Source organism: Heterocephalus glaber, unplaced genomic scaffold (assembly GCF_053883595.1).
Source record: "Heterocephalus glaber isolate CG9 unplaced genomic scaffold, H.glaber_assembly_v1.0 deba00001531, whole genome shotgun sequence".
In the NCBI taxonomy this organism is placed as follows: domain Eukaryota; kingdom Metazoa; phylum Chordata; class Mammalia; order Rodentia; family Bathyergidae; genus Heterocephalus; species Heterocephalus glaber.
In genome coordinates, this window is record NW_028258329.1 from 23,856,108 (window position 1) to 23,874,740 (window position 18,633).

General features: G+C 42.3%; 1 protein-coding gene across 1 annotated transcript in view; it reads left to right on the plus strand.

Moving 5' to 3' along the window:
• LOC110347473 (uncharacterized) overlaps positions 1-18,617 on the plus strand; it is an 84,008-nt gene extending 65,391 nt beyond the window's left edge. The window contains exon 6 of the mRNA XM_087188489.1: positions 14,892-18,617. The gene's annotated coding sequence lies outside the window, so the exon portion shown is untranslated. The remainder of the gene's footprint in view (positions 1-14,891) is intronic.
• Positions 18,618-18,633: the final 16 nt, after the last annotated feature.

An 18,633-nucleotide genomic window follows, 5' to 3' on the forward strand; every position in this document is an offset into this window, starting at 1 on the left:
GAAAAGAAAATTAAAATGACCCTATTTTGATTTCCAGACAATGAAGTAGAATATGAGGTTGTATGTATGGTCAGGGGTTGGGGGACAGTGGTGTGTGCTGGTGTCCAGGTCCTACCACCATTGCAATAGGATTGATAACCACTGATAAAGACCTGGCAGTCCACTGGACCACTGACCAAGCTTTGATTCATGCCCTTGTATACTGATTCAACTTTTCAGTTTCCAGGCAGCAGCAGTGGTGGTAGTGGGGTAAGCTTGCAGAGGAGATCAGATGAGGGATTCCAGAGAGTCAATTAGGCACTGAGGGGTTAAGCCTAGTGGCTATGGAAACTTGGCTTTGCTATTTCATCCAATGCATTGTGACTGAGGTTAGAGAGGTTGGAAGTGTAGGTCAAGCCCTCACAGGTAGGAGGGAAGATGATTGGAAACAGCTGACACTTTGCCACTTTCTAGACCATACATGGTGGCAGACAACCCTTGGCTGCCATTTTATGACATTTAATCAGGAAATGTCCATGGGAAAACCTCCTTCAGTGGGATGGCTGCTGGACAGGTGACTTTCTGGTTACCAGCACTACCAAGCACCTACTAACTGCAGGCTCCTTGCTGAGTAAGCTCTGGATCCTTTGAAGAAAAAAATCTCACTATCCACATTCTAGCTGGCACATTCTAGCTAGCTAAGTCAGCCTCTTTCAGGTCTAAGATTTTGTAATAGGGAGGGTCTATATGAACCCATAAGAAGTTCCAGATTTATCCATCTTAGGGGTTTGGGCAGGGAGGGGGAGAGAGAGAAGAAGGAGGAAGAGGAAGAGGAGGAGAAGGTGGAAGAGGAGGAGGAGAAGGAGAAGAGGAGGAGGAGGAGAAGAGGAGGAGGAGGAGAAGTAGAGGAGGAGGAAGAGGAGGAGGAGAAGAGGAGGGAAAGAGAAAAAGGAGAAGGAAGAGAAGAAAAGGAGAGGGAAGAAGAAGGGGAAGGAGAAAGATGAGAGGGAGTGGAGGAGAAAGGAGAGAAAGAGAGAAGGAAGGGTGGGGAAGGGAGACAGAAGGGGGACAGAAGGAAAGGAAGAGAAGAGAGAAGAGGAGAGCTGAGCCAAGTTCCCTAACTTGTCTTTCATAGATGAGTATAGGAACCTGTAGGCTGTAGGTATTTCACTATGGGCTGGGACAGAGGCGTTGAGGTGGGAATGGGGTCTTGTGGAGCTCATTTCTTGAGACTCCTGCATGTGTCTACCAAGGGATCCCAACCTAGAGATGACTTCACTTTGTGAGCTGAGTCACACCCCATTTTACTTTGGCTGAAGAGGGAGAGGAGATTTAAGCCTTGAGTTCTGACAGATAAGGACTAGAGAAGGGAAGTATTTGCTTCCCTCCCAGGCACTTTGGGCTGGGGTCCTAGCAGTGGCTATGCAAAGTGCTCTCCCCAGAAAGGTGTGGGACTTGGGGTATAAAGAGGGCGCCTTGACATCTTGGAGCCTAGGGCACAGCATGGAGGGTGGGATGCTGGTGGGGGAGGACAGGCGCCGGGGCCTGAGTGGGAGAAGCTGACGCTCATCTCACCCTCAGGGATCCCCTCCACCCTGCCAAGCAGGACCACAGACTCCCTGGGTACTTTGGTTCACTTGAAGGATAATCTCGTAGTGTTAGAAATAGCACATTTTCTAGAAAAAACTTGGATTTCCTTACCAGAAAGTTTCATTCTGCAGCAGTCTCTGGGACTGAAGATGTCTAGAGGGCTGAGAACCTCTGCTCAGGGTGTTGTCCTTTGGCCAAATTACCCACATGCATGGCAAGCAGGCTTTGGAGCCAAACGACAGAACCTGTCCTCAAGTCCCAGCATTGTCTTTTCACAGCTGCGTGGCTTTGGGCAAAGTTTTAGGTTCTCTGAGCCTCGGTTTCCTCACCCACAGAGGGAGGATCAAGTCAGGAAGGTTAAGGATTAAGTGAGATGATGTATGTAGAATACACAGCCCAGTGGCCAGTACACAGTAAGTGCTTAGTAAGTGTCTATTCCCCTTTGAAGTAATCCTACCAGTGACTGCGTAGGGCCCAGATTTCAGGGTTCCTGCTGCATGACAATTGTCCTATGCTCCTAGATCTATGCAGCCTTAGTATTTTTGGTTTTCCTTGGATTCCAAGATTCTTGCTTCCAGACAGGCCTTTCTCAGCCAGCCGCTCCAGGCTGGCAGCTCTGAAGCTTGTATTTGTCAAGTGACAGCTTTAATGAAAAATGAGGTGCAGACTCACATCCATTAAGGAAGTAACCGAGATTTCTCAGCCACATCGCACTACCAAAACCAGTTCTGTGCAGCCAAGCCCAGATAGATTGATTTCCTTGAGCCCTTTGTTTCACTCTGATATTTTATCTCTGGAAGTCAAAACCGTGGGTGTCGCCATCCACACACAGTTCTACTGCGCCTGCAGTGAATTGTTGGACTGATTCTCCAATGTGTCCTACTAAGCCCTTTCCTTGCTATTCAGTATCTGGCTTCTGCACTGCTTTGATGCAGGAAAGACTGAGCCAGCCTGACGTGATGTAAATGGATCCAAGCAGTCCGTCGGCTTTGGACAACTGGGCTTCCTAGTGAGGGAAGGTGAAATAATGCGCAAGTCACATCTTAGGCCATCTCTCTCCTGCCTTAGATCAGGCAGCTCAAGAAGCGGGATCTAGGAGAGGCCGGAAGTGCGTGGGCGGGGCCAAGGCGAGTGGAGGGGGCTGGGCGGGCTTCTTCCTGGGGACAGCACAGGGACACTTGGGCATCAGCGCTGGGCTCTCTTACCCAGTACAACCAGATCCTGGTGAAACAGTCACACTATGGGAGGCCAATACTGGCCGGATGTGCTTTGTTAATTTGTATTGGCGGTCAGGAACAGGGATGCCCATGGGCGTGGACAGGAGACCAAGAGAAAATCAGAAGGATGGCTGGAGAGTATGAAATTAGAGCAGAGAGAATTGTTTCTCTATGGGGTTTTCCTTCTCTCTTCTCTCAGCTGGCCTCTTTCCATTCTCCTTCTCTTCCCTCCAACTCCCTCCCTCCTCTCTCCTTTGAGGCATGAGTGAGCTTTCAGCATGCACCTGGTCCTTACCAGGAAATAGGGAGATGAGGCTGCTCATTTCCATCCCTGGAGGCTCAGACCAGCCCGATGGGGAGGGAGCAGCTCGCAGACCAGGCATGGCACAGCTAGGAATGGTTCCCTCCTCTAGAGCAGGGAGGCCCTGAGCTTGCAGGTTTCGGGGAGTTTTCGCTGAGACAGTGCATGGGACTAGCTGTGGCACCATGGGTGGCTCACAAGCTCTCAGTAGCAGCTGGCCACTGCTGTTTTATCCCTAGTCTCCTGATTGCTGATTAACACAGAGTGGGTGTGGGGTATCCACAGGAAGCCAGGGGAGGCTTTCCATGTCAGAATGTGGAGGGATGCTTGGGCTGCTCTGGGAAAAGGGGCTGTGGCTCCACAGTGTCTTCAGCAAGTGGCAGGGAGCTTAGAATGGGAATGAGACCCCAAATTGGATGGAGAAGAGAAAGCACGGACCCCGAAAGCACGGTGCAGTGGAGCAGCCAGATCCTGGTTATTTGAAGTCAGTATCTGCACTTCCTCATAGCCTGGATTCTATTAACTATAATATGATGTGCAGGGGACACATTCAGGGGCAAAGTATAGGGTGCTGAGGGCCACGCTGAGGGTTTACAAGTAGAGCTGGAGAGAAGAAGCTGGGACTATGAGAGATGGAGGAAAGGGCATCTACCAAGAATGATCACTGGTAGAACTGGGAGGAGACAAAGGAAGGGTTGGGTGTGTTTCTCGGGGGACCCAGGGATGGTGTCCTGGTTACCCCAGGCCTGGCTCTGGAGCAGCAGGAAGAAGCAGGGGAAGGGGGTCGTGGTGTGGATGAGGGTGCAGAGCCCATGGGATTGGGTGAGAAGGATGAGAATTGGAGATGCCACCTTGGGCTTATCAGTCACGGCTGCTAAGAATCCTGGGCATTGCAGGAAAGGCCCTCAGCATGGGAGGGCACAGGCAGCTGAGGAGTTCAGGGAAGGAGAAAGCCAGGTGAGGAGGCTAGGAAGGAGCCACACAGGTAGTGAGTTCCTTCGCACTCGCTGGCACAGGGGACAAGTGGGCTGAGCCACTTTCCACCAAGTCCTGCCCCCAGGTAGACATGGACAGAGCTGGTGACTCAACCAGCCTCACCCTTCTACTATTTCTCACTGGTCCACAAGGTCGTCTTGGCCGAGATGCAGCTTCTTGTTTACCCCATTGCCAGTCCCAGGTCATTTTAAACAGAGGCTGAACAAGGAGATCTGATGGTCTACAGCTGGACAGCTCATCTCTGTCAGATCTGTAACTAAGATTGCAGAAGCGCTTTCATCCATCTCTTTAGGTGGGTGGTTTCCATGGGAATGAATCTCATTGATTCCTTAATCATTTCTCTGGGCTGAGGTCAGCAAATGACTAGTTCTGACCCTATTTCTTCACTCTGGCTCTGATCTGTGTGGGGTTGGCAGATGGGGACCCACCCATCCCTGACAGTGAACTCAGCCCTGTGTAGCTTGGTGGGTAGAGAGTGGATTTGTCCAGACATCATCTAGGAGGCCTTGATGTCCTAGGCAATCCACCTGTGGTATGTGGGATTTTGGTGAGTTATTTAAGTATTCTGAACCTCCATGTTTTCATCTATACAAGGGGGGCTGAATTTTAATTTACAGGGACACTGGGGGATTACATGAGATGAGATATTAAAAGTAGGACTGCAAGCAACAATGGCCACAGTTGGAATTATCATTATTCCTGATTTCAAAATGCATTAAATGCACATATTAAGTTGGGGACATGAACATTTTTTAAACACTGTCTTAACACCCAGAAAATGGAACTCTTTATCCATCTGCTCCAGTCTTTTTTTATGTCCTGGAGTTGGGTTTCCACACTTTGCTACACAGTCCTGTAGTGGCTTTGTCATTTTCATGATGGACGGGAGCTCACATTTATGGGAACTTCTTTTGGCCACAGCAAAGGCACATTTCAGTTACTCCTCACAAGGTCTGAGAAAGGTGTAATAATTGTCACCATTTCACTGAAGCTTGCAGACATAAATGCTTTGTCCAGGTCCCATTGTCAGGGATGTGGAGGGGGTTGGGCTCTCAGAGCTGGTGGCAGCCCTGCTGCCCGTGTCTACTGAGATGGAAGGGTGTGGCCTTGCCCACCTTTGGCCCCTGCTCCAGTGGGGAGAGACTTTGTTGGATTTCTCAGTGATTACTCTAGGGCTTATTGTTTCTATTTCTCTTTGGGTCAGTTTTGATAATTGGTATTTTCATTGATTAATGGCCTCAAAATTATGGTGTGGGGAGCTCCAGGGTTCTATAGACAGGGGCTAATGTGGTGAGTAGCAGCCACAGGATGTCACCATACAATGTGGGGGTTCCTGAGTATTTTGAACCCAACCTTAGAATATTTTGAACACATATTCTCAAATCTATTAGAATTTAAATTACTGTTCTTTACATTCTTCCTTATCTATAGTTAGCTGTCAATTCTTCCTCTCAATTTTGAATAATCACTTGCTCTTCCTGAATATATTAGTTTTGCATAGTTATGGGTTTAATAGGAAAGCAGCTGTTAGATGAATTTATCAACTTTATATTTTTTTTACTAATTATTAATTTTGGCCCATATTATTATTTTTTCCTGAGCTTTTTTCTCTGTCTCTAGTATGTGGAGTTAAATAATTTGTATTTATTCTTTCTTCTTTAATAATAAATATATTTAATGAAGTAAGTTTGTTTTTGACTACTGATGAGGTATTGATACGTAGCATTCCCATTTTTTCTGAACATTCTACAATTGCTATTTTGATTATTTTCTCTTGCCCTAGAATTATTAAAGATCTAGCTTTTTAAAAATTTCAAGCGATTTTAAAAATAAATATTTCATAAGGCTTGGAAATGAGCTCATATTAGAGTTTCACTTTGGAGAGACTTTTATCAAATTGTTCTTCTTTATCTGTGAAGCTTTGAGAGAAGTGTATTGATTTCCTTCACTGCTCTTTATTTTTCATTTCTTTCTTTTTAAAAAATATATTACTGGTAGATGTGGTGCTATTTGTTAACAATGCAACTTGTTAAAGGTTTCTGTCTTTCTGAATCAAATGTTACTGCCTCTGGAATATTTTACCCTTGAATTCTACTTTTTCTGATATTGATGCCACAACCCCTATATTTCTTGTAATACTTTCTGATGTACAATCTTACCCTTGGCATCTCAGACATTCTTTATGTAATCATCATGATTCCCTTGCTCCAGGAGTTTTTGTGGTTGCTGCCCATGTGCCATACCCAAGTCTTCTCATTTTTAGTGGAGATGGTAGTAATAGAACTTGTCTTAACGGGTTGTTGGAAGCAGCAAATACATTTGTGCATGTTGAGGGCTCCACACAGTCTTGTTATCAGTCACAGTTCAACAGAAACATGAACTAAAGTGTTTCCTTTTAAATGGTTTCCCATGCTGTACTCTAAACCATAGGCTGCCTTATCAATTAATAAAGTTGGAATTTAATCCAGCAGAAATGCACAGCTGTCTATTAAGGTTATCACGTGAATCCCATTGTGGGGGATGGGCTGGGTTCCCTGAGGACCTCGAGGATCTCAGCCACCAGAAACCACAGTGACAAGATTCCTGCTCCCAGGAAATCCCCATCCCCACAGCCCGGCTGCAGCCCCTCTCCCTGCAGAGTTACCCGACCTCCATAGCCTCATTGGCAAGGTGTGTCCTAGAGGGTGAGCAGTGTACACAGAGAGCCCGGTCCTGGCTAAGGTGGGTGCAAGGAAGGGGAGCACTTCCTGTCCCCCGCTTCTGCCCTCCTTCCCATGCCTGCCACTGATCTGTCCATGGCGTCACCTTGGTCAGCTCCACCAGGCCCAGTAAATATTTTCAGAGACCTGCTGTGCTCTCCACCCTGTGCTACTTTTGCAGGGCTCAATGTCTATGGCAGGAAACAGACAACAAAGATAACAACAGACAGGGTAAACAATACTTCAGATTCGAAGTAGTAAAAGATTAGTTACAAGGCAGTGTGTTCATACCAGTGGGAACACGGTGAGGGGCAAAGAGGACAGTGGTCAGGGTGGGGGAGAGCTGGTGTTGCAGAAGGGGAGACCCCCATCCCAGGCATCTCCCCATGCCCCTTCACTTTCTGAATCTTGAGAGCTCCCCATGCTGCTGCCTCCCTGGAGAAATGTGTCCCTGCCCTAAAATCCAGCCAAGGCACATTTTTTCCTGGAAAGGCCTGTCCTAACATCACTCCCTCCCTCCAAGCTCTTCCTCTGTGCCTTTACTGGAGACCATCCCACCTCTGGCGGCGTCCTCAGACTCCCGGGGTTAGAGCTCTCACATGTAAGTCACCCTTCCCAAATCCGTGGGCGTCGTGTGCCAAGACACACAGTGGATGCCTGAAACCACGGATACTGAGAACTCTGCTTCCACTGTGGTGGTCCCCTATAGGTACTTATTTTAGAAATTAAGCACACAACAATGGGCCACAGGACAATAAAATAGAACAATTAAAATTATGTGGTATAATAAAACTGCCCAGATTAGCACTCTTGTACTTTGGAGTCACCGTTAATTAGAGAGTTATTGAACAAAAACATTACCATATCACAAAGTTGATCTGATAGCTGAACCATCCACTAGGTGATTAAGAGATGAGTAGTCTATACAGCCTAGGTACATTGGATGAGGTCCCATGCAGGGCAGCAGGATGGCCTGAGATGTCATTCTCCTGCTCAGAGTGCTAAGCAATTTTAAGTTTAGGAATTACTTCTGGAATTTTTCATTTAATATTTTCAGACCAGGATTGATCATAGATAAGTGAAACCACAGAAAGGGAAATGGTGGGTGGGGGCAGGGGTCTGCTGGAATTCCTGTGTGTCATTCTCTCTCTCCCCCAGGTACTACACACTGTTGGTCCACTTTGGTGGGTAAAACAGTGCTTTATCCCACACCATGGCTGTGTGAGCCTGTTTCCCACTGGAATCCCATTAGTTTTTGAAGATGAAAAGAAACCAGAGTGATTTGTCTTTTTTAAGCACATACTCCATCTTCCTTTTGCACAATTCTGTCCAGAAATCTGAGGGAGCAAAAGGGAACTGGCTGGTGATTGCAAAATGGCTGAGAGACAAGAGACAGAGGCTGTGCAAATCTGGGGAACACAGCCCTCGCTGCTGAAATGTCAGACCGGCTGAAGTCAAGCTCATTAATCTTGTTTTATTGCAAGATTCAAAATCGCCATGCTGTTGAGGCCACAAAATTGATGGATGGGTCTCCCTGCGTTCCCGGCACCTTGGCTGCCTGGGTAACAGAGCCCAGTGAGCAGCGAGAGGAAATTAAAACCACCTTCGAGGCTGCCTAGTGCTGCTGCAGAGAAAGATGGGAGTTCATGGTCTCCAGCCGCCAGCTTGCTTACGCTGGAGTTTTACTGCATTTTTTAATAAGCAAATCAAAGCAACAGCAATGCTGAAGCCATCAGGGTAAATCCTAAGCAACTTCTCACCATGTGGAGGGGCGGGAGAGGCTGCAGCCTGGCTGCCCTGTTCTTAAGGCCACCAAGCTGAGATCTTGCTAATGAAGAAAGTGAAAAATAAGAATGCCAGGTTAATTTGAGATTCTTTGATCACTGGATAGTTGAAGCCTCTCCCCATATGTCAGACTTCTGTTTGGGGCTCAACAGAAGCTTTTGTCAACAGCCATTTTCCTTTCGCCTCAAATAAAATTAATAACTCAGTCCAGCAGCTCCTCGGGCATCATGGGGTCAGTGCCCCCGAGGTGAGATTGTGTGCTTTGTGCTTCCTCCTACAATACAGGGATGGGAGAGAGAGACACCCCACAGTACTTCTCCTGGTTTTGTTGTCTTCTAATTTTATTATTTTGAAAGAACATGAAGATCAATTCACCCCTCCACCCCCCATTTGTAGTGCTGGGGATTGAACTCAGGGAGTACTGAGCTACATCCTCAGCCCTTTTCAAAACTGTATTCTGACAGTGTCTCACTAAGCAGCCCGGACCAATCTCAAATTTGGGACCCTTCTGCCTCAGCCTTGTAAGCTGCTGGGACGTCAGGCATGTGCCATTGTGCCTTGCCTCTACTTTTTTAATGTAAATTATCTATTTTTCCCTTTGTGATTACTTTTATCATTTGATAAATATTCGCTTCTACTTTGTTTTAACTTTCTATGCTCATGTTCTTAAAAAACTCAAATGCAGCTAAAATGTATTTCTGTTAGATTTGTGAGTTATAGATCTTATTTTCCTAAATTATTTCAATTTCACAAACATTACATTGGTGCTCCTTCTCTGTCATTTTAAAATTAGTTTTTGTTTGTTATAGATATGAAATTCATATTCATAGATATTGTATTTGTTTTGTCTTGTGCTGATGCCCTATTCTCTTTATTATTATTGATTTACATTCAGTCTGTCACAGCCAACACATCCAGAAATTTTGTAGTCTGTCCTATATTCCTTATTTTGAATACTAAGAAATTTTTTAAGTTCCCAGAAACACTCAGAAATAATTTTATATCATATTCAATCTTCAGCTTTATTTAGGTAAACCAACATGTTTATAATATAACCTTGATAAAACCATCCAAGAATGCATTATGTTTTTACTTTTACTCAAATTTCTTTTAATTTGTCAAACAGGTGATATTTTGTGTTTAAAGATCACTCACATGAACATTGAAATGTTTATTATAATAATTTGTAATTTATAATAATTTTTCTATAATTTCAGTAGGATTCTTTTTTAATGTATGTAATTAACTTAGCTATTGTCAGGGAATAAGAAAATGACTCTATCTTCATCTCTCTATAGATATGTATTCACACATATCTACATATATACACATATATCTTGTATTTGGTCAACTTAATATCTTTTAAAAAATTATTTCTAGAGGTTTTCAGTTAAACCTTCAGCTTCTGTAGGTATGTACTCATAATATCAATGCATACTGGCCTTTTGTCTCTAATCTCTAGCTATCATTTTTCTTTTTTATGTTTCAAGGATGTATGAAGTAAAAATGGTGGTAGAGCACATTTTTTTTTCCTGAGTTGAGAGGGACTGCCTGTTTATAGAGTTTCACCTTTGAGTGTAATAGAAAGGATATTGAGGTGAAGATAATTTTATTGTCAATAATGTCAACAACAGCACAAGAACTCATCTTGATACATATTATGTGGAATTATGCACCAGACAGTGTTCTGTGACTTTACCTACCTGTCACTTCATTCAGTACTCATGCAAAATGATTATTCCATTTTAAGATGGGTCATCGGACACAGAGAGATTGATAACTGCCTGTCTCAACTGCAAAAAAAAAAAAAAAAGACATGAATTTGGGCCCTTGGCTGCTGATACCATGCTTCTAACCTCTCCTAAAGGACATGCTTTTATCACCATCATAGAGCACACTTTATAGGACTGTATTACATAACATTTTGGCATCTATTAAAATGGCCATGAGACTTTCCCTGCTTGGCCTAACAATGACTTCTAGCAGATTTCTCACAGGGACCTTCATTCTTACAGTCACAGGACAAACCTCTTTTGGGAGTAGAATATTTTTTATTTATTACTTATTTGCTTCATTTATAGTTTAAGGTTTTCTTTATATGAACAAAAGTGGTTTAGTTTGTAGTCTTTCTGGGTTGTGTGATTTTTTCCCCAATTTTTTCTTTTGTGTTATTATTTATTTATTTATTTATTAGAAATCTATAAAGTCAAGAAAACTGCCAAAAGTAGTACAACTCCTAGAGCTAAAAATTTGTCAATACCTTGGCATAGTTGCTTAAAGAATTGTTTTGTTTTTTTTAAAATATGTAACTTTTGGAAAGTCTCCCTTATGCCACTTTGGGTGTAGAATGAGAGGAACAGGAAGCCAGGGCTCAAAGAGACATTGGACACCGTGATTCCCAGCAGCACAATTCACAGCATGAAAAGTCAGAGACAACTCAAGAGGTACTGTCAGGTGAATGGCTAAGCAGAATGTGTCCCATAATACAGTGGAAAATTATTTAGCCCCAAACGGAAGGAAATTTGGACACATGTGATGACATGGTTGAAACTTGAAGACATTATTCTAAGTGAAATAAGGCAGTCACAAAATGTCACATCCTGTATGATTTCATGTATGTGAACGAATGATATGGTTTAGATGTAGAGTGTCATCTGAAGTGCTCCTGTGTTCAGTGGTGGGGCTTCTGGAAGGTGATTGGATCATGGGGATGCCATAGTCATCAGTCCTTTCTATACCCTTCTATCCTATCTCCACCTTGGAGCTAGCCAAACATGGACTGAAACTGAGCTCAAATAAATCTCTCCTTTAAGCTGTAGGTGTCAGTATTGTGTCTCAGCCATGATAGGAACATGAGACAGTGAGGTACCTAGATTAGTCAAACTCAAAGAAACAAAGTAGAATGATGGTTGCCAATGGCCCAGGAAGGAGAGGAGTGGACAATTAGAATTTAATGGGTGGGTAAAGAGTTTCAGTTTTGCAAGATGAAGAGCTCTGGAGATGGACAGAGATGATGGTTGCATGACAGTGTGGGTGTGCTTAATGCCACTGAACTGTACCCTTAAAAATGGATCAGATGATAAAATTTAATGTATTTTATCAGGTTTTTAAAAAGTCCCTGTGTGTTAACTTTCCACCACTGTAACATATTCCTGAGATAACTTAAAAGAGAAAATTTTATTTTGCCTCACAGGTGCAGAGTTTTCCATTCTGGGCTGCTTGGCCCTGCTGCGTTTGGACCTGTGGTGAGGCAGGACATCATAATGGGCAGTTAGGGTGGAGGGAACTTGTTCACCTCATGGCAAAGGGCAAGCAAAGGGAAGAAAGAGAGGAGGGGCTGGGGTCCAACATTCTCTCCCAAGCCAGGCTGCCAGTGACCTCACTTCCCCTCTCTAGGCCCCACCCCGAGAAGGTTCCAGCCCCTTCCAACAGCAACATACCGGGGACTGAGCCTTCCGTATGTGACCTCTGAGGGTCCTTCAAGATCTGAACCACAGCATCCCATTATTTTACACCTCTAATTTCATTCTCCCTTTCAGATATACAGAAGAAATATTTTCATGCATTTACTATCTTCTATTCAATCTTTTATATTTTTAAAGACTTACATATGATTACATGGAAGATTTATAGTGTTCTTTTGAGTTTTCTAAAATTTCCATTGAAAATAATATACTTTATGGCACATTCAGCAACTTGTGTTATCACATTTTATTTATTGAGTTCTCTATTGTTATTTATTATTATCACTTTTTTTATTGAGTTCTCTATTGTTATTTAAGTGCTTTTCAATTCTTTTTGCTGCTACCAACAGTTTTGTAATGACTGTGTCTCCTCACAGAACAGGAGCTGCAGAGTCTCTAAAGTGTGGACTGACAGCAGAATGTTGGGTCACAGGGTGAATGTGTTCAATTATCCTGGATAATGACAGTTTGCTCTGAAAGTTATTACCCAAATTTACATACCAATTGGTGGAGTTTGAGTGTACTCCTGTCCCTGTAGCTTTAGCAAGACCAATATTGACCATTAAAAATTATTTTGGCCAATCTAATGGGTGTGAAATGGTATCTTGTTACTTAACTGGCCTTCCTTGATAACTAATGAGTTTGACTATCTTTCCATATATTAATAAACCACCAGTTTCTCTTGTCTTTGAATCACCCAGTCTTTTTGTCCCCTCCCTGCTTTGTTTGTAAAAATTCTACTTTTTTCCTTTATTGATTTGTAGACATTCTTTACTTTTTTGACATCAGAAATGCATTTTTAGTTTCATCCTTTGACATTAGTTTCTATCATAATAAAGATTCTAATTTTGGCCTGTCTAGTTTAAAAATATTTTTTGTTATAATTTGGGCTTTTTGTCTTTCATAAATAATTTTCCACCCTCAGCTCCTAAAAATATTATCTGATATTTTCTTCTAATTGATTTCAAGTTTTCTTTTCCTGATTCAGATTTTTAGTCAATTTGAAATTTGTTTTGGAACTCATGATTTTTTTCATCAAGTGTGGATGGACAAGATGATTAAATTTTTCCTTAATACTTAAGTATGGCGGTATAGGGTAGAGATTATGAATGTCCTAAATATTTATACATATTTACCAATAAGTCCAGGAGGGTCTTTGGGGAATTTTAATGACTTGCTCTTGTTTCCTTTCCTGCCTTTCATCCCGATGTTTGAGGGTGACCACGTCATCCTCACACCCACACAAACACATATATGTGCACACATGCAGACATACATGGAAGTAGAATGTATCTTGAAATTTGTATATTTCTTATAATGTGTCTTAGTTACTTTTCTCATTGCTGAGACAAAATACCTGACACCTATAAGTTAAAAAAGGAAAAGTTTATTTTGGCTCACATTTTGTAGAGGTTTCAGTCCATAGTCAGCTGCCTCTAAGGTAGGATGCCATGGCAGAAGGGCATCAAAAAGGAGAAACAGTTCACAGCAGGGTAGGCCGGAGGCAGCCAGCAGCAGGCCTCCCTTTCCCTTTTATCCTATCCAGCCTTTTGGGTGGTGCCATGCACACCCAGGATGGGTCTTCCCATTATCCACACCCACAACTATACTAATTCTGGTCAATGGACTAATTTAATATGGTGCACCCTTAATCCCAATATCACGCACCCTAGATCTAGCCAGCTCAAAAAAAAATCCACCTATGACTGCGTGAGGCTTTGGGGGAACATTTAGATATAAGTCATAGCATCATACAATGATATATAATATTACCACATTAAAATTTCCCTTTATTACTGGCTACTAGATTTCTATCTTCATTTCTAAATGTTTTGTATTTACAGATTACTATCAGGTTGACCAGGAGCTCATTTTATTGCTTTGTTTTCCTTTGAAAAGCCTGGTTTTTAGTCATACTACTACATATGACTACTACTACATAGCAGCAGCTGCATCCTTGGCTTCTTTGGATTTATTTACTCTTACCAGCTATTCACCAAACACCATGCTTTGAATTTGCGCAGACATTAATTTAAAAAAACCTTGAAGATAGAGCACAGAGAAATTAACTAAATGTTCCAAAATTGCAGAATTGTGCTTGTTGGAATGAAGATAAAACTGGTTCATATGACTTCAGATTTAGGGCTCTTGAGTCCCACATGCTACTAATGTTCTTCTATTTTCCCTTGGTATGGTTTTCTATTCCAAATTTTTTCAGTTAGTTCTCACTTCTCCTTTTACGCTACCCCTCCACCATTCTTTGAATTTCCTCTTTGTCTTACCAGGTTGTTATTTTTAGTTTCAATATGTCTGAGTTTTTTTCTTCTTACTATATTATTATGAATGTTTAACTTACTGTATTATGTTATGATGCCAAAATTCTATCCATGCACTCTGGCTCTGTTGTATGTTGTTGTTGTTGTTATTATTATTTTTGTTTTGTTCTTTGAGACAAGGTCTTGCTATACAGTTCAGGCTGGCCTTGATCTCACTATGTAGCCTAGGCTGGCCTCAAACTAAGTGGTCCTCCTGCCTCAGCCTCTCAAATGCTGAGATTACAGGCATGTGCCACCATGCCTGGCTGTCTTTATTATTTAGTATAGGATCATTTATTGCTTATAGTCCAAGTCTATATACTTCAAAAGAAAAAAATAGTCCATATTTATGGGTTAGGAGGTTAGTAAACATCTGTCAAATATTTGGCATTCATTGTATCATTTATTCTATTTATGTCCTCATTAGATTTCTGTAGACTTGAGTCTGTAATGGATTGATGATGGTAAATTACCATATTGCCCCCTAAAATATTTGTATTTCATTTCTCATATATTTTTACAGTTTTTGCTTTATGCACTTGCAGGTGTTATGTAATTATTTACTTTAAAACACTATGCGGTCGGGCGGAAGACGCCGAACCACCCCGCTGCAGACAGGCAGGTCTGCCCACACCCTACCCAGGTTGCCAGTTGCGCGGAACACACGCCGAATCAGCCCGCTGCAGACAGGCAGGTCTGTGCACGCCCTACCAAGGTCCTGAGTCGCGCGGAAGACACCGAATCAACCCGCTGCAGACAGGCAGCCACCTGATGCCACACTACAAAGATGCAGAGGACACCAGACCACCAGACCAAGGTACTGAGTCCCGCTGCTCCCGGCCCAGAGGTAGGGGCTTCTGAGCCGGCGTCCCACTGCTCCTGGTCCAGAGGAAGGAGCTTTTGGGCCACCTTCTGTCCCACCGCTCCCGGCCCAGAGGGAGGGGCTTCTGAGCCACCATCACACTGCTCCTGGTCCAGAGGAAGGGGTTTCCCGGCCACAATCCCTCCTGCTGCTCCCAGCCCACAGGAAAGGGCTTTTGGGTCACCAGCCCTACCGCTGCTCCCGGCCCCTGTCCCACCTCACCCAGCTCAGAGGAGGTAATCCGTGCAGGTGCTAACAGCCCCCTGCCCCAGTCGAAATGAGAAAACAAGTAAATAAGTCTCAAAACCAGACTTCCAGATCACCTACAGCAACCCCAAAGGGAAATGAGACGGAACACTCTGCTACTCAACCACCTGGACCCACTGAACTGGCAACAAAAGGGGACCTGGAAAAAATTGAAATCAGAAATAACTTCTCAGATAACAGGAGAAATTGTGTCCCTAGTGCAAGACATGATTAATAAATCTAGAGAGGAGCTGAGGAACATGATGGAATCCCAACATAAGAAACAAATGGAATCCATAAAACAGATGCAAATAGATTTCCAGGAGATGAAAAACTCCATTGAAAGTCTACACAGCAGAATGAGCCAATGTGAGGACAGAATTTCAGATATAGAAGATAAGATTGCAATTAGTGACCAGGAAAAGAAAAATTGCTTCAAAATTATAAGGGAACATGAGAAATGAATCCAGCAGCTGCTAGATGATGCAAAGAAGAATAACATAAGACTGATTGGGCTCAATGAAGAAACAGGAGATAGTGCAGATGACATAAAAAAATCTCTTCACAGAAATAATGGCAGAAAACTTCCCAAGCAGGGGAAAAGAGCTTGACATACAGATAAGTGAGGCATATAGGACTCCAAATAGCCTTGATCAAAAAAAATTTACATATAGGCATATAATTGTTAAGATTCCAGAAACTCAACAGAAGAACAAAGTTCTCCAAGCAGTGAGAGAAAAGAAACAAATCACATACAAAGGAAAGCCCATCAGAATCACAGCAGGTTTCTCAACACAAACCATCAAGGCAAGAAGAGCTTGGACTGACGTATTCCAAGTCCTAAAAGAACACAGCCTCCAACCCAGATTGATGTACCCTGCAAAACTATCTTTCAAAATTGATGGAGAAATAAGATACTTTCATGACAAAGAGCACCTTAGGAACTTCGTGAATACCAAACCAGCACTCCAAAGAATTTTACACAATATCCTAGGAACAGACATTGAGGATCACAACCCCAGGAAGCAAAGCAGAATGAACCCATCTGGCACGACAAGAAATTAAATGGAAAGGGGGAGAACCCAACAAAAAGAAAAAGTCATGGCAATGACAAGTCAATATGTTTCAGTTATAACCATCAACGTTAATGGTCTCAATTCACTGGTCAAAAGAAATAGACTGGCAGAATGGGTCAAGAAGCAAAATCCAACAATATGCAGCATACAAGAAACACAGTTAATCCAAAAGGAAACTCATAGACTGAAAGTTAAAGGGGGGAAAACAATACCCCATGTGACAGGAACCCGAAAAAAAGCAGGAGTAGCTATCCTCTTTGCAGATCAAGTGGATTTCAAACCATCACTGATTAAGAGAGACGAAGGACACTACATCCTTGTGAAAGGAACAATCCAAGAGGAAGAGATGACAATCATAAATATATATGCACCAAATGCTAGTGCCCCCAACTATATAAAACAAATACTAACGGACATGAAAAGTCATATATGCACTAATATAATTGTAGTGAGGGACCTCAACACCCCACTGTCACAAATAGATAGATCAACTAGACAAAAAATAAGTAATGAAATACTAGAACTCAATCAAACCCTTGAACAAATGAACTTAACAGATGTTTCCAGAGTCTTCCACCCCACAAAATCAGAATACACATTCTTCTCAGCTGCACATGGGTCATTCTCAAAACTAGACCACATACTCACACATAGAACATGTTTAAGTAAGTGCAAAGGAATTGAAGTTATCCCCTGTATATTATCAGACCATAGTGCTATGAAATTGGAGATCCATAGCAAAAGAAACTCAAAAACTTTCATAAACACGTGGAAATTGAACAACACACTTCTGGGTAACCAATGGGTCAGAGAGGAAATTAAAGAAGAAATCAGACAGTTCCTTCAATTAAATGGCAATGACAATACAACATATCGGAATCTATGGGACACAATGAAAGCAGTCTTATGAGGAAAATTCATAGCAGTGAATACGCATGTTAGGAAAACAGAACGAGCCCAGTTAAACAACCTGATGCTGAACCTCAAGCTTCTAGAAAAAGAAGAGCAGGACAACCCCAAAGCTCATACAAGGGAAGAAATTATAAAGATCAGAGGAGAAATCAATGCAATGGAGACTAAGAGAACGATACAAAAAAATCAATGAAGCCAAGAGTTGGTTCTTCAAAAGAATTAACAAAATTGACAAACCTTTAGCCAACCTTGTCAGAAAAAGGAAAGAAAAGGCCCAAATCCATGCAATTAGGAATGAAAAGGGTGAAATTACAACAGACCCAGCAGAAATCCAGATGATCATCAATACCTATTTCCAGAACCTATATGCCAATAAGATGGAAAACACAGAAGAAATAGACAGATTCTTAGATACATATGAATTACCAAAGTTGAACGAAGAAGACCTAAAAATTCTGAACAACTCAATATCAACCAATGAAATTAAAAATGTAATTAAAAACTTATCAACTATGAAAAACCCGGGCCCTGATGGCTTCACTGCTGAATTCTACAAGACATTTAGAGAGGAATGGCTGCCACTGCTGTTTAAACTCTTCAGTGAAATTGAAAGGGAAGCAATACTCCCAAATTCATTCCTGGAAGCAAGCATCACCTTGATCCCCAAAGCAGAGAAAGACCCAACTGAAAAAAAGAACTATAGGCCAATCTCACTAATGAACATAGATGCAAAAATCCTTAATAAGATACTGGCAAACAGAATGCAGAAGATCATCAAGAAGATCATACACCCTGATCAAGTGGGATTCATCCCAGGGATGCAGGGATGGTTCAATATACTCAAATCAATCAATGTAATACACTATATCAATAGAGCCAAGGACAAAAACCATATGATTATCTCCATAGATGCAGAAAAAGCATTTGACAAAATCCAACATGCATTTATGATAAAAACCCTACAAAGAATTGGAATAGATGGTCTCTACCTCAAACTGATAGAAGCCATCTATGAAAAACCAACAGCCAATATCATACTAAATGGTCAAAAACTGAAATCCTTCACACTAAAATCAGGAACAAGACAAGGATGTCCACTATCACCACTCTTGTTCAATATAGTTCTGGAAACATTAGCCACGGCAATTAGACAAGAGAAAGAAATAAAAGGAATAAAGATAGGTAATGAAG